Consider the following 16,957-nt stretch of genomic DNA (forward strand, 5'->3'; position numbering starts at 1 on the left):
AAAATACACTTATTGCACATGTCAACACACTATCATGTGATCTTTAAAGCAAACTCAAATTGGACCTGTATTCCCATGCTTCCATTTTCATTAAAATTAATTTAATGTTTTGAAGTTACAAAACATATCATTGGCAATGAGGCATTTTTAAAACGAATCTGACATGGCTTCCAACCTGTTAGGGAGCAGCAAGATGTTCGAACTAAACAAAATGTAGAGAAACGGTCAAATTTATAAGAAACATCTCGGAGTGTGGAGAGTTAGTCTTCAGAAGGGAAGATAGGATCAAGATTTTTTTTTAAAAGGCCATAAATGGAAGAACTTAGGGTTCATGAAGAGTGAGTACCAGGTGATAATAATCATTAAAATAAAATCAGAAATGTCTGGCTGCATTGGAAAGATTGCCGAGTTCGACTGCACAATGGGTAATAGGCAATGCATACTGAACTATTGGAACAGTATTTTGAAGTAAATGAAATAGCCAATGAGAAGTGAGAGCCAGTTTTTCTGAGTTCATTAGGTTTAAAGGCATACAGTTTGCTTCAAAGTTTGACTGCTCCAACCAAATCATCAGATATTAGCATGGCTGCTGTGCAAAATCTCAGTAATGGCTTAAAGATACACTAAAAGGGCGGTTAGTTTGTGAAACCTTAAAAGAATACATTCAAAAATGGCTACCAACTGAAGCACAGCTTACATTCAGTGGAAACCGCAGACAACGATGCACTTGAGTTGCACAGGAACAAAAGTGAGTAAATGAATAAAATTGCATCAGCAAAACAGAAACCAGCCTGGTCAAATAAACTGTGTTACCATTGTGGCAGGGGTCACGTCCACCAAATAAATGGTCATATACAAAACATAAACAGCATGTTGAGCACAAAAAATAAATGGATTGCTCAGGGAAGAGAAAAAGTTAAGAAGTCAAGATGCAGTTTCAAAAAGAGCACTAATCTGCACGCTGTTGATAAAAAAAATCTGATAATGATGAGAATGACACAGAATTATGTAGCCATGAGACTTACAGTGTGAAAATTAGCAATAGACAAGCAATATGCCCTGACACCAGAAGTGAACGGCAAATTAATTAAAATAGAATTGGACACTGATTCAGCTGTTTTATACGTTCTGCAAAATGAGTTTGAGAGGCATTTCAAAGATATGTCCACAGGCATCCAACTAAGAAATTATACTGGTGAAAAGATAACTCCTGTGGGAATGCCATCTGCAACAGTGAAACACAACAACCAACAAGCTACATTGAGCTTGTATGTGGTAAAAACAGAGGACTTGCATTGTGGGGTGTGATTGACTGAAACAGCTACAATTTTATTGGAGACCTAACCACAATTTGTATGCCACATACAGTGCAATGAAGCCATATGAAAGTGAATTACCAGATGATGCCACAGCGATGTTCAGGGAAGGCATTGGAAAACTCAAACATATCAAGGGTAAAATAGTGTTAACTGAAAATGTCACACCCAAGTTTTGCAAAGCTCATCCGGTTCCTTATACCATCCGTGATAAAGTAGGCAGTGAGCTAGAGTATATGGAAGCTGAAGGAATTCTTTAACAGGTCAAGTGGAGCCTGTGGGCAACACCAGTGGTTCCAGTTTCTGAGAAGAAAAGGTTTGTAAAAATCTGTGGTGATTTCAAGGTTACCATCAATCCAACACTGAAAGTAGTTGATTGATACCCTCTGCCCTGGATAAAGGATATCTTTTCTGGAGGAAAACAGTTCAGCAAAGTAGATTTAGTGGACAACTACTTACAGATTGGGATGCACGAAGAGTCCAAAGTGTTTCTCAGCATACGCACTTACATAGGGCTACAATAGGCTTCTTAGTTGTCACTACCATAGGCTTACTTTAGGAGTAGCATCTGCTCCTGCACCCTGGTAGAAAGCTATGGTCCAGGTGCTGTAAGAGTGCACAGGCACCCAGTGTTACCTGAATTATATCATTGTAAGGATGACAAGGAGCATCTCCATAACCTCAAGACAGTGTTAAAAAGATTAGGTTATGGGCTCAGAGCACGACACAAGAAGTGTGAATTCTTTAAAATGAGCATCACATCCTGTGATCAAGCATTACACAGGTGTGCTGAGAAAAGTCAAGCAGTGGTGATGCCCCAAGGCCTAAGGATGTGTTGTGGCGACCCATTTCCTAGCGTATCCGAACCAACTCACAATTAGATAGCCTACGGGGGTTTGCGAGCACAGAGCTTTGGAGCCTCTGCGCCATGGGGGGCCGGTTGACAGAGGCTTAAAAGTGAGGCTGAAGTTTTTGAATAAAGTTTTTTCCTTCGACTGCAGTTACCGACTCCGTGTCGTAATTTTAGCGCTGCGTGTAGCACACTGCTACAATTGGTGACCCCGACGGTCCAAACAATTTTTGGACCAGAAATGACCGACGCCGCCTCTGTTCATGCGGTTTCGTTGAAACTGCCAGGTTTCTGGACACAGCGCCCGGACCTCTGGTTCCAGCAAGCCGAAGCCCAATTCCACGTTCGCCGGATCACCTCAGAAGACACCCGCTACTACTACGTGGTGAGCTCCCTCGAGCAGGACACAGCGGCCCAGGTCGCGGAGTTCGTACAGTCGCCCCCGGCAGACGGCAAGTACACGGAATTCAAAGCCCTGCTCCTCAGGACTTTCGGACTCTCACGGCGCGAGCGGGCTGCCCGTTTACTGCACCTGAATGGCTTGGGCGACAGACCTCCATCGGCTTTAATGAATGAGATGTTGTCTCTGGCCGACGAACACACACCCTGCCCGAGGACATCCGCCTGCTGCTGTCCGACGCGGATTTCAGTGACCCCCGGAAGGTGGCAGCCCGGGCGGACTTGCTGTGCAACGCCAAAAAGGTGAGCGGGGCGTCCATCGCACGGATCTCCCAGCCCCGCTCCCGGCAGCAAACCAGTCCAGGCCCGGCCACAGAGCCCGCCAACCCCCGGCCCAATGAACACTGGTGCTTCTACCACCAGCGGTGGGGTGCAGAAGCCCGCCGTTGTCGCCCGCCCTGCGAGTTCCCGGGAAACGCCAGGGCCAGCCGCCGCTGATGGCTACGGCGGCTGGCCATCGGGATAGCCTCCTGTATGTGTGGGATAGAAGGTCGGGACGCCGGTTTTTGGTCGATACTGGGGCTGAGATCAGCGTTTTACCTCCGACGAGTTACGACACCCGCAGCAGGGCACCGGGTCCCCCCCTGAGGGCCGTGAATGGCAGCACCGTAAGGACCTATGGCACCCGTCAGGTGCAGCTACAGTTCGGCTCCAGCCAGTTCACGTGGGACTTCACACTGGCCGCCATAGCCCAACCGCTTCTGGGTGCGGATTTTTTGCGGGCTCACAGCCTGCTGGTCGACCTGCCCAGGAAGAGACTGGTACACGCCGAGACCTTTCAGACGTTCTCCCTGGGTGCAGCCCAGTTGCCAGCCCCTCACCTCGGCTCCATCACGCTGTCCGACAACGACTTCACCAGGGTCCTGGCGGAGTTCCCATCGGTTCTGGCACCGCAGTTCACAGCGGCCATGCCCAGGCACGGCGTACAGCACCACATCCCGACCCAGGGACCACCCCTCCATGCCCGTGCTCGGCGGCTTCCCCCGGACAAGCTCCGACTGGCGAAGGAGGAGTTCCAGAGGATGGAGGAATTGGGGATCATCCGGCGGTCCGACAGCCCATGGGCTTCCCCCCTGCACATGGTGCCCAAAGCGACGGGGGGCTGGAGACCGTGCGGCGACTACCGCAGGCTGAACGAAGCTACCACACCGGACCGCTACCCTGTGCCGCACATTCAAGACTTTGCGGCAAACCTGCACGGCGCACGGATCTTCTCCAAGGTAGATCTCGTCCGGGGATACCATCAAATCCCGATGCATCCTGACGACGTCCCCAAAACGGCTCTCATCACCCCATTCAGCCTTTTCGAGTTCCTCCGCATGCCGTTCGGCCTGAAGAATGCCGCACAGACGTTCCAGCGGTTAATGGACGCGGTGGGACGGGACCTGGACTTCGCGTTCATCTATTTGGACGACATCCTCATAGCCAGCAGCAGTCGTCAGGAGCATCTGTCCCACCTCCGTCAACTCTGCGCCCGACTGAGTGAGTACGGTCTTACAATCAACCCTGCCAAATGCCAGTTCGGACTTGATACCATTGACTTCCTGGGCCACAGAATTACTAAAGACGGGGCAACCCCTCTGCCCGCTAAGGTAGATGCGGTCCGCCACTTCCCCCGACCCACCACGATCAAAGGCCTTCAGGAATTCGTAGGTATGGTCAATTTCTACCGCCGCTTCCTCCCTTCAGCTGCCCGGATCATGCGCCCCCTGTTCGCCCTGATGTCGGGTCCGAGCAAGAACATTACCTGGGACGAGGAGTCCGCCGCCGCTTTCGTTCAAACGAAGGAAGCTTTGGCGGACGCTGCAATGCTAGTACATCCCAGAATGGACGCCCCTACCGCCCTCACAGTGGACGCATCAAACACGGCAGTCGGTGGGGTGCTGGAGCAGCTCATCGCAGGTCGCTGGCAACCCCTGGCGTTTTTCAGCAAACACCTGCGACCACCCGAGCTTAAGTACAGTGCTTTCGACCGGGAACTGTTGGCGCTCTACCTGGCAATCCGGCATTTCAGGTACTTCCTAGAAGGTCGGCCCTTCACCGCGTTCACGGACCACAAACCGCTTACCTTTGCGTTTACGAAAGCATCCGACCCCTGGTCATCCCGCCAGCAATGCCACCTGTCCTACATCTCTGAATACACGACGGATGTCCGGCACGTCTCGGGTAAGGACAATGTCGTGGCGGATGCGCTCTCTCGCCCTACCGTTCATGCCCTTTCCCAAGGGGTAGACTTTGAGGCGCTGGCAGAGACACAGCAGGCGGATGAGGAGATTCCGAGTTACAGGACCGCAGTCTCCGGTCTGCAGCTCCAGGACCTCCCCGTGGGCCCAGGTGAGAGGACCCTACTCTGTGACGTCGCCACCGGCCAGCCCCGTCCGGTCGTCCCGACAGCATGGCGGCGCCGCGTTTTCGACTCCATTCATAACTTGGCGCATCCCTCCATCCGGACAACTGTCCGGATGGTTTCCAGCAGGTTCGTTTGGCACGGACTCCGCAAACAGGTCAGTGAATGGGCCAGAACGTGCATGCACTGCCAGACGGCCAAGGTGCAGCGGCACGCCAAAGCCCCACCGCAGCAGTTCCATCCCGCCCACCGGCGTTTCGACCACATTCATGTGGATATCGTGGGCCCCCTGCCAGTGTCGCGCGGAGTGCGTTACCTCCTGACTATCATGGACCGGTTCACAAGATGGCCAGAGGCGGTCCCGCTCACCGACACCACCTCCGAATCTTGCGCCCGAGCCCTGATCGCCACCTGGATATCTCGCTTTGGTGTCCCGGCCCACATTACCTCCGACAGAAGCGCCCAGTTCACCTCCAGCCTGTGGTCAGCTATGGCCAGCCTTTTGGGGACTCAGCTGCACCACACAACTGCCTACCACCCACAGTCGAACGGGCTAGTGGAGCGTTTCCACCGTCACCTGAAGTCGGCCCTCATGGCCCGCCTGCGAGGAGCCAACTGGGCGGACGAGCTTCCCTGGGTCCTACTCGGCATCCGCACAGCGCCCAAGGACGACCTGCACGCCTCGTCGGCCGAGTTGGTATACGGCGCGCCCCTGGTCGTCCCCGGGGAGTTCCTACCAGCCCCAAGGGGGCAAGAGGAAGAACCCGCAGCAGTCCTGGGCAGACTTCGCGAGAAGCTCGGTAACCTGGCCCCCATACCCACTTCACAGCATGGGCGGCACCCGACCTGCGTACCCAAAGACCTACAGAACTGTAAGTTTGTGTTTGTACGAAGGGGCGGGCATCGGCCACCGCTGCAGCGGCCGTACGAGGGGCCGTTTATGGTGCTCCGGAACAACGGGTCCACGTTCGTGCTGGACGTTGGGGGGAAGGAGGAGGTTTTCACGGTGGACCGCCTCAAGCCGGCCCATGTGGACCTGGCGCAACCGGCCGAGTTTCCGGCGCCTCGGCACAGAGGCCGACCTCCCAAGCAGGTTCTGGCCCAGACTGTGGACATTGGGGGGTGTATCGCCGGTTCTGGGGGGGAGGTTATGTGGCGACCCATTTCCTGGCGTATCCGAACCGACTCACAATTAGATAGCCTACGGGGGTTTGCGAGCACAGAGCTTTGGAGCCTCTGCGCCATGGGGGGCCGGTTGACAGAGGCTTAAAAGTGAGGCTGAAGTTTTCGAATGAAGTTTTTTCCTTCGACTGCAGTTACCGACTCCGTGTCGTAATTTTAGCGCTGCGTGTAGCACACCGCTACAGTGTCACAGTTGCTGTCCTTTTAAATATTTGTCAACTACTATAACAGGTTCCTGCCAAACCTAGCCATTGAGCTCCACCTTTTGAACTCATTACCGCAGATCAGAAAGAAATAGCAATCCACAAAGCAGTGTGAGGTGGCTTTCAAAAAAGGTCAAAGAAAAGATGACGTCAGACACTGTACTGACCGATTATGATCCACATCACCCAGTGAAGCTTGCCGGTAATGCCTGGCATTACACAATCACATCATATGTGATGAATGATGGAAGTGAACACCCCAAAGCTTTTGCTTCATGCTCCCTTACCGCTACAGCAAAAAACTCCACACAGGTTGACAAAGAGGCCTTGAGTCTGGTTTGGGGAGTAAAACATTTCAACCAGTACTTGTATGGGAGAGAGTTTACTCTCATTACTGATCATCAACCACGAGAGTCCATTTTCAATCCACAGAAGGGTGTTCCACAGAGAGCAGCAGCACAAACACAGAGATGGGCTCTGATTCTTGGAGGACACCATTAGAACGTAAGGTAATGTAATTGGTGGAAACATACACTCAGTAATTCACCACCAGCAACATTGAATTGGTGTTCACTTCGAGAGGCGGCTCTGATGTGATGACATAATTACGTAAAGCATTTGTGCAACTCCTTGTGTTCAGTGTTTGGAGTACAATATGGTCTCACACCATTTGATTCAGTCCAAGAGGACATCTGATCATGGGAATGCTGATGGTTTGTCCTGCTTACCTTTGGAAATGAAATACCAGAAAAATTTACTGAAAATGAGACACCTATTGACATATTCTCCCTAAAGCAAATCATAAGCTTCCCTCTTGCAGCAGAGATTACACTTTCTCAGGTCCGCATGGCCACCCAAAATGCCTGAAATGTGCAACATAAGTCCCACTTCTCCCATTTTTACCACTACCAGAATGAACCTGTCCTTGACAGGGTTTGCCCCTATGTGGGGATTATTGTACCACCCTAGCTGAGAGCTAAATGTTGGAGGAGCAACATTCCAGTCATCTAGGTGTGCTGAAAAATGAAAGCATCGGCTCAAAGCTTTGTCTGGTGGCCTGGGATAGATCAGCAGATCGAGCAACTTGCCACGCACTGTACGGGATGCCAACATGTCCAGAAGATGCCAAGAGCAGCACCCTTCCATCTCTGGGAATGGCCTGCATTGCCCTCTGGCAGATAATTCGTGTGGGTTTTGCCAGACCATTTATTAGCATATATTTCTTGCTGGTAATGGATGCAGCTACAAAATGGCCAGAAGTGTTCCCAATAGCCTTCACTGCAGCCTTGCACACTGTTGATGTGTTGAGAAGCCTCTTCGTAAGGACTGGTGTTCCAGAACACTTGGTCCATGACAACGGACCACAGTTTGTTGTGGAACAGTTTCAGTCATTGCTGAAAATGAATGAAATAAGACAAATTACATCTGCATCATACCACCCAACAAATGGCTTGGCGGAAAGGTTTGCCCTCAGTCTAAAGAACACATTGAGAGCAATGTCAGCAGAATACACTACACCAACACTAAACCAGAAATTAGCCAATTTCCTCCTTGCATATCATCATGCAACACACTCCATGACTAACATCTCTCCAGCTATGCTGTTCCCAGGTTGTCCCTTGTGTTTACACTTTGATCTCCTCAAACCCAATCTCAGAAGCATGCAGGACAAACAGCTGAGACAAATTGAAGGCTCTTCAAACAAAGAGCTTCAATGTTTCACTCCTGGGCAAATGGTCCTGGCAAGGAACTATAGAGTTGATCAAAAGTGGGTACTCAGAAAGATTAAGGACAAAACTGGATCACAGTCCTACACATTGGAGATTGAATCTGAGATCATCTGGATTGATATGTGGCCCAGTTGAGGAGAGCAGAGTCAATTGACAGAGAAGCAAGTTGGCAACCACTTCCTACAGTCTCACAATCAACTCCTACAACCAATCTGAAGAAGGCCCCAGAACCTGAGAATGCTTCACAGCCACAGAGTGATCTGTGCGAAGTGATACCCCTTGTCAGAAAAGGCATTATCCCACAAAAGTAAGAAATCCTCCACAGCAATTAAATCTTTAGGTCTGAAGTGGGACGCTGTGGATGTCCATATACAGTAGTCCTATATACTTGATCATTTAAAAACTAATTAAGAGTTATATGTAAAAATACATTAACTGTGCACATCATCATGATACGTGCTTGCCTCGCGTAAAGTGTACTCAAACTAGACCTGTATTTAATGTTTTGAAGTTGCAAAATATAACAATTTTCCCTTGATTTTCCCTTGAGCAAACCACGTTAACTTTGGTCTATTTTATGTGCACCCAAGTAGCCCGAAAACACACTCTTAACCACTCTTAATCGACTCCAACATCTTCCTCATCACCAAAGTCAGGCTAACTGGCATACAACTTCTTTCCTTCAGCCTCCCACCCTTCTTGGAGAGTGTAGTGACATTTGAAATTTTTCAGTCCTCCAGAACCATTCCAGTATCTAGAGATTCTTGAAAGACCATTACTAATGCCTCCACAATCACTTCAGCTACCTGTTTTGGAAACCTGGTGCATAGTCAATCTGGGCCAAGTGACTCATCAGAGAGTTTGAAAGTGAGTCCACTTAACCAACCAATCTGTGTCACTCCTGTACACCTCCTCAACGCCATCTGAGTTTCTGCAAGAACAGTGGTGTCATCAGCAAATTTATAGATGGCATTTCAGCTTTGCCTACCCATGTGATACTGAGTGTACAGAAAGCAGAGCAGTGGCTAGGCACGCATCATTGAGATGTGCCTGTGTTGATTGTCGGCGAGGATATGTTTTTTTCCGATCCACATTGATTGTGGTCTCCCAATAAAGGAGTCAAGAATCCAGTTGCTGAGGGAGGTACAGAGTCCTAGGTTCAGAAGCGTGATGATTAGTATCAAGAGGATAATGGTATTGAACGCTAGCTGTAACCAAAAAGCATCAGCCTATTTATGTATTGCTGTTGTCTAGATGCTCCAAAGCCAAGTGGAGAGCAAATGAGGTAGCATCACTGCAGACATATTGTGGTGGGAGGCAAATTGCAGTGGAACCAGGTCCTTGATCAGGCAGGAGTTAACTTTAGCTATAAACAACACTCAGAGTATGTAATCACAGTAGATGTCAGTGCTACCAGGCAAAATTGAGTCAATAGCTATGAAGTCAGTCACAGCCAATCCAGGGGCCCGTTAGCTGCAGGCCACAGCCTCAGTTCAATACAGGGATGAGTAAACCTTGTGGAGCGGTGAGCTGAACACTGGCTGCTCCCTCACCTCCATCCCTGACACTCTGAACTTTTCAATCTGGCCTGGCGCTTAAATCAGCCAAACCTCAAGTCACTCCTTGCTCTCAGACCTGGGCCTGGCCACTTTGATACACTCTCTGGCCCAGGCCCCGCCACCAACGCTTTAGTTCTGCTGCTTCAAATCGTCTCCAGGTCCACTCCAGCAATGGCCACATATTGGCTCACATCCTGCTCTCAGGCCTAGGCCTGGGCACCACCACCCCAGTTTGGCCCATAAACAAATGCCGTAACCATCCTGCAGCTTCAAGACTTCAGTACGCACCACAAAAATGCCAGGTCATACAGTTGGTTCAAAAGTTCAACTCCGAAAGGGAAGTTATACGCTATTGATTGCAGTGATCTTTTTTGAGAAAAAGTGTGAGTAATAAAGTAGTTAATAGTTCTGTTTGCTGTCAGCAAATCGTCACTGTGCTTCACCAGCACCATCTTAAACTGGAAATTTATGACATAAAATTAAAATAGTTTAAACCAATGAAGAGGTCTGTCAGTTGTACAAGGTATTCACAGCCAGGGAAATATTTCAGCTCCTGCCCATTCAAAGGTTCAAAAGGGTCAAAGGTTCATTTATTATCAAAGTATACAATTCTGAAATTTTTCTTCTCCTGATAGCCACGAAACCAAGAAAAAAAAAGAACAGCAGCACAATCATTAACCCCCAAATACCCCCTCTCTACACAAACAAAATTAACAAAAATGGGACAGGCACATTGACCTCCAAAATTGCTTCCCCCGTACATAAAAAAATGAGAAAGATCAGGCAAAAAACACAGAATGCAAAGAAAAACAGGATGTCTGAAAAAAGTCCACAGTCCAAGTCCACATCCGAAGTGCAGAAAAGCTGGACAACAGATTGCAGAGCAATCTCACCAGCAGTGTCTCCTCTCCGGCAGCAGAGTGATCCCCCAGTGATAAAGAAGCAGGCAGCTGGCTTTTCCACCTCCCTTGTAACTTTAATCAGCGAACAATGGAAGCTTTAATTGGGGAAATGAAGTCAAACATTGGCTCGCAGCCTTCTCGCCACGAGGCTCCCACACACTGCCTCTGCCTCCTGGAATCCCCTCGGAGACTGCAGAGTGCTGTAACGCACAAGCAATCTCCAAACTGCATATCACAGGCCCCAAGAGTCCCAGAGTCAGATTTAAGACGGAGGACAAACATGAAAGACATAAAAGAAGTGAAATATATGGTTTCAGGATCTCTCCCGAAGTACACAAGCACCATCCTGACCGGAAGAGCCCCAGTTTTTTGTCAAATGGTGCTCAATGTCCCTAATTGTTGCTCTGCCCATACTGGCTGTTTTGACCCTTCAGGCTTTGATATCTTGTAACTTTTTATTTTCAAATCCAAATAAAGTATTGAAAATGTTTCCAGCCTAAATAATGTATAAAATAGTAGACAGGAACAGCTTATCAGCAGGAACTGATTGGCAGCAACAGGAGATCATCTGAGAAAGACAAAATTAAAGTTCCTGCAACCTATCTGCCATTTGTTAAGATTACCTGCTTCCATTTGAAAGGGCAACCGCAACTAAAGATATTTTGCACTGAAAATTGGTGGAACCGGGAGATGAAAACAACATCAAGGTCTCTATAAAGGTACCAAGGATCAAAGTGAGCAGGTCAAGAATTCTCTTTAACCAATTATATGGAAGGATTGTGAAATTAACAGCAGGAACTCCAAACAATGAAATTTAAATTTGAATGGTGAAGTCAGTACCAAATCAGAAACAGATAAAATGAAAGGGAAAGATAATTGGAATTAAAGATTTTAAAAAGATTTAACTGTTACTTATTTTTCAAAATCACATAAAAACATGCAGTGAAATGGACCATCTGCATCAAATCAAGTTGTGAGAATTGTACTGGGAGAAGCCTGAAAACCTCGCCATGCTTCCAGCACCAACATAACATGCTCACAACTTACTAAACCCAACCTTACATCTTTGGAATGTGGGAGGAAACTGGAGAATCTGGAGAAAACCCACACAGTCACAGGAAAAACATAGTAATTCCTTCCGGAGAGTGGTGGGCATGTCTTGCAATCTACTGCTACTTCAAAACAAAACTTATGCCAGTAGTGATAAACCTGATTCCAATTCTCATTTCGGACATGCTCCAACCCAGTAATTGACAGAAAGGAGAAATACCAATATCTTTAAACCTCCAGGAATCAAAACCTGAAGAAACAAGATTTCAGATGTTTAGTAGTTAGTTCAGAGCAGCAGGGAGTCGAACATGCAGTAATTAACGTATACTGTACCAAATGATTAAAAGGGTAATTATATTTGAAATTTTCTCTACAACTTTCTCAGATTTGCCTTTATTATTATCGTCCATTTGAAAAGTGAGCTAGTCAGAAAGATACAGCCTGTGTACAGCTAGCTACTTGACGAAAGATGACTGCACGACTGCAAATTTAAGGACATCAAAAATGACAAAATAATGAGCAAGAAGCAAATAAGGCAGATGATTTCCCAAGATGGAGGCCTGGGATATGGCACATTTACAGGCAGTCCCCGGGTTATGTACAAGTTCCGTTCCTGAGTCCGTCTTTAAGTCAGATTTGTACATAAGTCGGAACAAGTACATCCAGTATTACTTAGTGTCAGTTAGTCAAACATTTGTCTTAGAATATAGTATATATTTTACCTTTCTATGCATATAAAACACTTAAGAAACATATGTATTCCGATAATTAAACCACTGTGTTGCTTAGTAATAATTGTAGCTTTCATCGGGGCAGGGCTTTTCACATGCTCCATTATTCTTACTTTATCCGTTATCCTTTAAAATTGTTCCGATCGTTGACCGATTGTAGCCTAGCGCTTTTCCAATGACCGATGGCATTTCACCTCTTTCCAAACACTTTATTATTTCCACTTTATTTTCAATCACGATCACTTCCTGTCAATGGAACAGAAACACTGCGGGCAGCAGGTCCCGAGCTGCACCGGCTACCAAGGTCCACTGGATCCTAAGGACCCCGGGTCCTAAACTGCACTGCACTGAGACAGGTTAAAAGGGACAAATGGGGGCTGTGCTGGGTTTGGGTATTTGATCCTCCACAATATACCGCATGGGAATTTAAACTGGAGGCAGCAGTGTTTTTTTTACGAGGTGGAGTTGGAGCTCAACATCAACCCGGCACAGATGGTACAGGAGTCACTGGATGGACATCAACCCAGCACAGGAGCGGTCTGTCACTAAATCGAACTTGGGAACCTCCCGGCGCTGATCTCACTGCGCCACCAGCCAACCGGAATGGGGAGGGGGGTGGGGGGGTGGGCGGTGGTAGGACAGGGTCTGGGTGAATCTTACTAAGAAAATTTTAAGCCATATACAACGTTAAACACAACACCGTGTCAACTGCAATGACTTAAAATGGCGGACGGCGTTCTCCTTCCTCGGTCCGTAAGTACGAGTTGTCCGTGAGTCGGACATTCATAACTCGGGGACTACCTGTACTGGCATGCCCAGTTCCTGAGTGTTGGAGCTGGTTGGTATTCCAGACCTAGTTGAAGCAAAAACTTCAGTGGAAGTACCCAAGAAGAGCAGGATAAGCTGCCTTAATGACTATTGTCCAGTGGCTCTTATGTCTACGGTAATAAAGTGCTTTGAGAGGTTATTTATGGATAGAATTGACTCCTGTCTCAACAAGGACCTGAACCCACTGTAATTTGTCTATTGCTACTTAGGTCTATCCCATTGGCTCTTTACGCTGCCTTGGATCACCTGGACAATATCAATGTCAGGATGCTGTTTATTGACTAGAGCTCAGCATTTAACACCTTCATTCCTACAGTTCTGATCAAAAAGCTCCAGAACCTGGATCTCCCTCTGCAACTGGATCCTTGCCGACAATCTATACTGACAGATTTCAAGGATGTGTGCTTAGCCCACTGCTCTGCTCACTCTCTACTCTCTGTGAAGCTAGGCACAGCTTAAATGCCATCAATAAATTTGCTGATGACACAAGCATTGGTGGCATAATTTTAGATGAGGATGAGGAAGTGTACATGAGTGAAATATATCAGCTAGTTGTGTGGTGTCGCAGCAACAACCTTGCACTCATTGTCAGTAAGACCAGATTGTGGACTTTAGAAAGAGCAAGACAAGAGAACAGACACCAGTCCTCATAGAGGGTTCAGAAGTGGAAACAGCGACCAATTTCAAATTCCTGAGGCTCTAACCTGGACCCAACATACCGATGCACCTACAAGGAAGGCACAACAGCTGATATATTTCCTTAAAAGTTGGAGAAGATTTGGTATGTCACCAAAAGCACTTGAAAATTTCTACGAATATACCATGGAGATTATTCTGGTGGGCTGCATCGCTGTTTGGTGTGGGGTTGTGGAAGTGAGGTAGCTACTGCACAGGATCGAAGTAAGTTGCAGAGGGATGTAAATTTAGTCAGCTCTATTGTGAGCACTAGCTTCCGTAATATCCAGGACAGCTTCAAGGAGTGACATCTCAAAAAGCTGGCATCCATCATTAAAGGCTCCCATCACCCAGGTCATGCTGCCATCAGGAAGGAAGAACAGAAGTGTGAAGCTACACACTCAATGATTTAGGAACAGCTTCTTCCCCTGTGCCATCTGAGGTCTGAATGGATATTGAACCCATGAATACTACCTCACTACTTTTTATATTTCTATTTTTGCAGTACTTAATTATTTTAAAGTTTAATACTTGCTGTAATTCAGTTTTTTCTCTATTATTATATATACCATTGCACAGCTGCTACAAAGTCAACAAATTTTACAGTACAAACCCATGATATTAAACAGGACTCTGATTCTGAATTGGTTATCCCTATATATCTTTAAATGTCTGGGAAGGATTGAATTTCACCATTTCTGGAGTGACATCGACACCTTGACCTGCGACCATTTTCAACATTCCAACATAATCATATTCTCCATAGGTGAAAATCAGAAAAAAAAGCACAGACACTGGAAATCCAAAACAAAGGCAGAAAGTAGAAGGACATCAAAGTAGAACAGAAGGAGAAAACATTTCTTTAACCAGATGGTGGTGAATCTGTGGAATTCATTGCCATAGAGGGCTGTGCAGGCCAAGTCATTGGGTCCATTTAAGGCAGAGGTTGATAGGTTTTTGATAAATCAGGGCTTGAAAATTACAGGGAGTAAGCAGGGGAATAAAACTGAGAGGGATACTAACTCAGTCATGATGGAATGGAGGCCTAATTCTGCTCCTATGTCTTATGGCCTTATGTTGGAAACACTGGCCACATTTTACTACTTCTGGGAATCAGGGTAATACCCATTCTCACCACATTATTGAATTTATTGAAAACACTCCCATAAAATTGTGGTCAAGGGCCCATTACCAACAAAGTGCTTTGTTCGTTTGATATTTACATAAAGGAGACACAAGTATCTGAAGGAAAAGAAAACAACATTGCACATCATTCAGAGCAGATGTGACAAAATTTGTAAACAATTACTTGTATGTCCTGCATTTGAGGGAATGACTATTGGATGAGGAAATGCTCTCATCACTCAGAAGGTCAAACCACATCAATGGAAAGAGAAACAGAAGCAATATTTCATGTCACAGATCCTATGCCAGAACTAGGAAAGAGGCAAAAGCAAGGAGAGAAAAATTGAGTTAGTTCAAATACATCAAAATGCAGAAAGCTTTGTTTTAATAAGTGGAAAACCTCAGTCCACGATAAGCTATTTAAAACAGGATCTTTATTATCTTTAATCTACAGTATTTATGCGAAAGTCAAGTCCTTCTGAATGAAAGCAGTATTATGATACTCAATTGATAAGGAAAGTTTTGGTGCCCATGATACATGTGCCAAAAATGAAGGAACTGGAAGAAAAAGAGAGTGGTGAGGGTGCAGGGGTGCGTTTCCTGGTGAACTTCATGGTCAAGTGACAAAATCCAAGTTCTCCTGCTCAAAGAACAGCGGCTTCTTTTAACTGGCATTTGTGTCTCATTATTGACATAATGAATAGTTACAAATTCTGATATCACAAGGGCAATAGCCAAATGAAATGGAGTCATTTTCTTCATCACAAACAGCATGTAGCTTCTGTTCAAGCGCTTTCAGAGAATTATAATCTCTTGAAATATTATGATACTTGTTAGATAAGTAAATCAATTTATTTCTAAAATTCTGCAAGATTTCTCTACTGATCTCAATGATTTTACGAATGACAAAGCCTTTGTTAAAAGTCGGAGCTATTTTAACAGCTTCCTAAACCATCCCAATGTAAGAAAAAATATATTTGGTAAACATCTGTCAAATCCATGGTTTCACCACTCTGCTCCAACCCTGTAACCTCTGAGATGTTCCTAACCCTTTAATTCCAGCACGCCTGATTTTAATCACACCATCAATGACTACCATTCCTTCAGTTATCAAGACACTGAATTCAAGCAATCCCCCTCTTCCTCTTCTTCACTTCCCTCCTTTGAGGTGCTCTTGAAAACCAAACTTTGAATCATCTGACCTGATATCTTTTTGTGGCTTGAAGTCATTCTTTGCTTGTAAATGCTCCTGCGAAACTAAAACAAAAAAAAAATACTGGGAACAGGAATTTTCTAGGCAGCAATGTCATGCAGAGGTCAGCTTCACACTTTACAGCACCATTAATTAGTGTTCAATTCCCATTGCCAACTGTAAGTTCTTCCTATGACCGCATGGGTTTCCTCCAGGTGCCCTAGTTTCCTCCCACATTCCTAAATGCATGGGTTAGGGTTAGTGAATTGAGGGCACGCAATGTTGGTGCCAGAAGCATGGTGACATTTGTGGGCTGGCTTCAGCACATACTCAGATTGTTTTGGTCATTGAATCAAATGAGTTTTCACAGTATGATTCAATGTCTCAACATGCACGTGACAAACAACGTTAATCTTTATCTTTATCTCCATTTTTAGATTCAAATGTTCCTATGATATTTTTGTCTGCTAAATATGCCACTTAGGTAACAATGGTTGCAACTATTGACAGGGAATGGTGGAAAAAAAATCAGGTAATCGAAAATAGCAAAGATGTTTCAGTCTTCATTTCATCACATCAGCCTTCAACTGAAAAAAAAAATGTTTGGGAGATTATTTCTCAGGCCCTTTGTTAAATGTGCCATGCAAATACAAGGCTCTGTTGTAAGCATGAGCTTGCTGCATTTTCTGTGCAAGTTTACTGTGCCAGCAATTGAGCCGGCAATATGTCATAATCCATGAGAAAAAATATCAACACCCTCACCTCCAAGCAGGAGAAGAGGGAAGAGGTCAGAGATTAATGACTCATT

The sequence above is a fragment of the Hypanus sabinus genome, chromosome 11 (genome assembly GCF_030144855.1).
Source record: "Hypanus sabinus isolate sHypSab1 chromosome 11, sHypSab1.hap1, whole genome shotgun sequence".
In the NCBI taxonomy this organism is placed as follows: Eukaryota; Metazoa; Chordata; class Chondrichthyes; order Myliobatiformes; family Dasyatidae; genus Hypanus; species Hypanus sabinus.